Source organism: Neovison vison, chromosome 6, assembly GCF_020171115.1.
Source record: "Neovison vison isolate M4711 chromosome 6, ASM_NN_V1, whole genome shotgun sequence".
NCBI lineage: Eukaryota > Metazoa > Chordata > Mammalia > Carnivora > Mustelidae > Neogale > Neogale vison.
Genome location: NC_058096.1, coordinates 205197574 through 205203573, shown reverse-complemented (window position 1 = coordinate 205203573; position 6000 = coordinate 205197574). Strand labels below are relative to the sequence as shown.

The 6000-nt window shown below is 44.5% G+C and overlaps 1 protein-coding gene across 1 annotated transcript in view; it reads left to right on the top strand.

The window, feature by feature from the left end:
* The first annotated feature begins 1370 nt into the window (after positions 1-1370).
* RBM6 (RNA binding motif protein 6) overlaps positions 1371-6000 on the top strand; it is a 105590-nt gene continuing 100960 nt past the window's right edge. The window contains exon 1 of the mRNA XM_044253533.1: positions 1371-1541. The gene's annotated coding sequence lies outside the window, so the exon portion shown is untranslated. The remainder of the gene's footprint in view (positions 1542-6000) is intronic.

Here is a 6000-nt window from a genome sequence, read left to right as displayed (position 1 = left end):
TACCATCCTTCTGTGGTTGCATTATTGCAACAGACTCCTAATTGGCTGCATGGCTTCTGCCCTTCCTACCTTTAGCCTATTTCCACACAGCAGCCAGAGGGATGGTATAACATGGACCTGAAGTTATGGTATTATTCTATTTAGAGCCCTCCAATGACTTTCCATCTTCCTTTTTACAGAAACCAAACTCATTTCAGCAGAGATTGTACATCTTGTTTAGTTTTTTGTCCTCCTCCAAAAACTACCCCACACCCATATCCAGCAGGGCAGCAAATTCTATCAGCTTTGTTTGTTCCTGTATCCCCAGCACCTGATACAGTGCCTGGCACACACAGGCCCTTCATATAGTTCTCAAATGAAGGAATGACTTCCAGACAAGATGCCTGAAAAGTGGGAAGATAATTTTAAAGACTACTTAACCCAAATACCTCCTTTCTCTGCAGATAAGAATTGCTTTACTTTAGAATGCTTTATAGACTTTTCTTGCAGCAGATTCCTTTGATCCCATGATGTTGAATTTAGGCTACAAAATCAGGTTACCTTTCTGGTAGAAACACCAGGTGGCCGGAACCAGCAAGCATATTAACAGTGTAGATAACCCATCTGGAAGCTTGGACCTTGCCATTTGAAGATTAACGTAAGGAGATTCTGGAAGTGAGCTGCAAACTGAAAGTGTTTCTGCTGGACTGGGAGATTTGCAGATAGCCTTCCAGTTCCGAGACCTCATAGGTCACCCTTGGCCAGATTTATTGCTTGAGACCTAGCAAGGCCCTGTGGAAGGTGGGTGGATTTTCCCTCATAGGTAGGACCACTGAACCTTTAACATAGTTGGTATTTGCTTGATATTCTTGAGCAGGGGATGCCTAACTTGGAAACCCCCTCAGAGTAAAAAGGGGACGAGCCTCTCTGATTACTTCTTCCCTAATTCAAGAGCTTCTCTTGCACCTATCCTCGGGTCTTGGGCAAAAATGGCTAAGCTCCTGGACTGAAGGGGTCAAGAGTCAGGCGCTGGTGTGGTCCGACAACCATTTCTCCGGAAGGCTTAGGCCTGAGAAGTCTCCCTTCCTTTGCCTTCACAATGACGGGAAAGAAGGCTTTCTCGAACTAGGCCGACCAAGGCTTGGTATCCGCTCCTGGAGGAGAGTAAAACTCGGAGAGTCCAAGCCAACTGCAGACAGACGGCAAATCTTGTTCAATTCCAAACAGCACAGGAAGACCAACCAGGGTCTAAACCACACCCCCAGCAGGCCCAGCGAACCTGGGGAAGCACGCCCTCCCATTGGACGCCGCCGAGCAGCGTGCCCTCTCGCCTCGCCCCGTAGGTAGCCCCGCCCCAACACGCGCGAGGGACGGCGGGAGTGGAGTCGGCGCGACCTGCCGCTGTACTCTATCTCCCGGCGGGCCGAGCGCTGAAGGCGGCGGCGCGGCGCCTTTGTGGAGGCAGCGGCCCGGCGCGGAGGAAGTTCCGGTCTCCGCGACGCTGGGTCGGTGGCGGCGGCTGAGGATTAGGAGGAGCGGGCCGCGGAGGCCGCGCTGCCTCGGTAAGGGCCTGGGGCAGTAGAGAGGGCGTGCCGGAGCCTGCGGGGAAAGAGCCAGCTTGCCAGGCCGCTATAGAAGTCGCGGGTCCGCGAGGCCTGGAAGCTGCGGCTTCGGTGTCGCGGGACGGCCGCGGCCTCGCTCGGGAAGAAGAGAGCCAAGTGGCGGTGTGGTGAGGCAGGCGCCGCCCTCGGGAGGAACGCCCCGGAACGGTCGCGGACCCGGGGCGGGGCCCGGTGCGGTGGTAGAATTACCGGTCTAGCCTCGGGGCTGCCGGCTGCGGGGTAAGGGGTTGGCGCGTGGTTACGGTTTGGTGTTTCTGGTTTGCGGGGCCGCAGGTCGGCCCTTTCTTCCTTTTTTTCCTGCTTTTGCAGGAATGTGATCCAGTTCTGAGGCATCGCTCGAGAGGGAGGCCTTCTTGTGCCTAGCACGTAGCCTCGTCCTTAGACCTGGCTAGACACCAGTGAGCTCGGCGGGACCACAGGGTGCGAGAGCTCGGAGCCCGGCACGCGGGGCTGTAGAACCTGGAGGCGGGGGAGTGGTCTGGTGGGTTCTGCGCCCGTTGGGAGAATGTGAGAGGAGGGATGTTTTTTCGTATATACTCTTCAGATTCCTTTTGTCGTTGTAAATCTGTGTTTTTCTCCTAACTTTAGTTTTGATGTACTGCTGGATTCAACCCTAGGAGCGCATTTTTTAAAATAAAAAGGTGCATGTAAGGTACCAAAACTTTTTAAGAGTAACGGTTTTGTTTTGTTTTGTTTTTTGCATATTCCAGGTTTTGCATGTGAGGGTCAGAGTTGCTGGATATAAGTGAAGGAGTTCAGTAGACTCTGATGCGCTTGGTCACTTGGTTCATTTTCTGAACTCTGGATTGTACCCTAGGTTTGTTAGTCTTCAACTTTCTGTTGAGTAATGCCACCAGTGTGAATAGTTGATAATGTCAACATCAGCCAACTTGTGAGGACTGTAGGGAGAGGTATGAAGAACTGATGGATGACCGAAGGACTGGCAATGTATAAAGTAACTAATGGCGTGTTACTGTTTCGGTGAAACACAGACAAGTTGGACATGAACCTTGGCATCTAACTAGGTATTTAACCTATAGGGAAGGTACTAGGTCTTTTTTCTGGACATCTGTAGCACCCTTCTTTTTTTTTTTTTTTTTTTTTAAGATTTTATTTATTTATTTGACAGAGAGAGATCACAAGTAGGCAGAGAGGCTGGCAGAGAGAGAGGGGGGAAGCAGGCTCCCTGCTGAGCAGAGAGCCCAATGTAGGGCTCGATCCCAGGACCCTGAGATCACGACCTGAGCCGAAGGCAGAGGCTTCAACCCACTGAGCCACCCAGGCGCCCCTGTAGCACCCTTCTTGATAGAATTCTGTTACCAGAGTTGGGTTTATTTTTGTTGCCTTTAGGATCCTGGGTTGTTTCTAGCCTTTCTGAAGAGACTTGTGAAGGCCTGGGTGGGGGAGATGAGTGCATGTTACTAAATGAACTCTCTTATTGCAGATACTTGAGCAAGGTAATAGAATTGTGCCAGTGTTTAAATGTATAAACTGCTGTTAATGATCAGATTCAGGATTGTATTAAAATTAAAACTATGGGAAGGTTCTGAAATCTTAAAGATTATAAATCATTCCTTGATGGACTTTTTTTAGCCATATACCAAGTACTTAGAATTAATTTTTCTGCCACACTCCCACAATACCGTCTTCATTTCATTTACTTAGTTAATGGGGCATCTGTTGAATGCATTTTATAACCGTCCTTTCATGGTGTGGGACTCAGAATAGCAGAGTGGGTAACTGGGGGAGCTCTGGAATCTGATAGGTTTTGAATCCTTCACTCCTCCACTAATTCAGTGACATTGGATAAATTACCTTACTTAAGTTTTCTCATATGTGAAATAAGGTTGTTGTGAGGTATATGTAATGCCCTTAGAACAGTGCCAGGTGTGCAGAAGGTGTTCATAAATGTTAGCCACCACGGTTGTCTTTTTTTAAAGCAGCTTTGTTGAGATATAATTCATAATTCATATGCCATACAGTTAACCATTTAAAGTGTATAATTCAATGCTTTTTATATATTACATTGCTAATTTCTTTACAAGGTTGTGGTAAATGTATTTTGTTACATATGTTGTAACAAAATTCGCTATTTAAACCGTTTCTTTTTATTTTTTTTTTAAGTTTGTTTAATTAAGGAATCTTTACACCCAACATGGGCTGTAACTCATTACCAGGAGACCAAAAGCCACACTTCCAATTAAGCCAGCCAGACACCCCAAGCCACTTTTAAGTGTAAAATTCAGTGCATTAGTTACATACACAGTGTGGTGCAACCGTGACCACTGTTTCCAAAACTTTTTCATCACCCTGAACAGAAACTCTATCCATTAAGCAAATGACTCTCATTGTTCCTTCCATCTAGCCCCTGGTGACTTTAAATCCCTCTGAATTTGCCTATTTTAGGTATCCCATATAAGTGAAATCATACAATATTTGTCCCTTTATGTTTCACTTACCATAATGTTTTCACGGCTCAATAATGTCATAGCAGGCATCCAAACTTCATTCCTTTTTTTCTTTTTTTAAGTTTGTTTATTTATTTATCTTTACACCCATCATGAGGCTCAAACTTACAAACCCAAGATCAAGAGTTGATCACTCTTTAACTGAGCCAGCCAGACGCCCCAAACTTCATTCCTTTTTTAAAAATTACAAAAAGTATATTTTAAAAATTGAGATGTAATTGACATACTCATTCTCTTTTACGGCTGAATAAATATTCCATTGGTGTGAATAGGTCACATTTTGTTTTGTTTCTTCATTTGTTGGTAGACAACTGTGTTGTTTCCACCTTTTGGCTATTGTCAGTCATGCTGCTGTGAACATGGGCATGTGCCTATTCTGTATATTAACCTTTTATCAGATATGTGATTTGTAAATATTTTCTTCCAGTCTGTGGGGTGCTTTTTTACTCTATAGTGGTCTTTGATGCAGGAGAGTTTTCCATTTTGATGAAATCTAATTTGCCTGCTTTTCTTTTGTTGACTGTGCCTTTGGTGTCATCGCCAAGAGATCATTGTCAAATCTAATGCGTGAAGCTTTCCCCCTATTATTGTAAGTGTTTCATAGTTTAGCACTTACTTTTAGGTCTTTGATGCATTTTGAGATAAATTTGGTGTGTGGTGTTAGGTAAAGGTCCCACTTCACTCTTCTGCACTTGGATATCCAGTTTTCCTATGAGCATTTGTTGAAAAGTATGTCTTTTCCCCTTGATAATCTTGATACCCTTGTTGAAAATATCCTGACCATATATGTAAGAATTTAGTTCTGGTTTCTCTTTTCCACTGATCTGTATGTTTGTCCTTATACCAATACCACATGGTTTTGATAACTGTAGCTTTGTAGTAAGTTGAAATCGGGAAGTGTGTCTCCTCCAACTATGTTCTTTTTCAAGATTGTTTTGGCTATTCAGAGTCTTTTGAAATTCCATATGAATTTCAGGATGGGTTTTTTCTAAGCATTGGCTTTAGACTCAGACCGTCTTGAGTTTGCATGTTGGATTTTTCTCATATTAGTTATATTGTTTTGGGTCAAATTACAACCTGTTTGAGCCTCGGTTGCGTGGTCTATAAAGTGGGAATAGTAACTGAGTTTACCCTACAAAGGACTTGCAATGAATAAATGAGGGTGCCTAACTGCGGTAGAGTCAGCATTCGGCTATGCTTGTCTTTATTACTCTCATTTTGGAGAGTAGGATTAGACTTACTAAGGAAGATCCTTTCCAGCTTAATACTATTATGATTTTAAAAATCTGAGCATGGGGCACTTGCGTGGCTCAGTGGGTTAAAGCCTCTGTCTTCAGCTCAGGTCATGATCCCAGAGTCCTGGGATCGAGCCCCGCATTGGGCTCTCTGCTCAGCGCAGAGCCGGCTCCCCGCCCCCCCCCCCCCCCCCCCGCCTCTGCCTAGTTGTGATCTCTGTCAAATAAATAAATAAAATCTTAAAAAAAAATCTGAGCATAGTAGTAGTAGTAATAGTATTTGTTACATTGTTTTAAAATTCTTTAAAACTTCTGGGGTTCCTGGGTGGCTCAATGGGTTAAAACCTCTGCCTTCAGTTCGGGTCATATCCCAGGGTCCTGGGATCGAGCCCCACATTGGGCTCTCTGCTCAGCAGGGAGCCTGCTTCCTCCTCTCCCTCTCTGCCTGCCTCTCAGCCTACTTGTGATCTCTCTCTTTTTCTCTCTCTGTCAAATTAATAAATAAAATCTTAAAAAAATAAAATTCTTTAAAACTTTTTTTGGAGATGTAGTTTACATATCATAAAATTCCTTCATTGTAAGTGTTCATTTTGATGTAATCATTATCACTGTTCAGATTTAGATTTCCAGCACCTCAAAACATTCCTTACTTCCTGTTTGTTGTTTATCCCCACTTCTCCAACTGCAAGTCCTAGT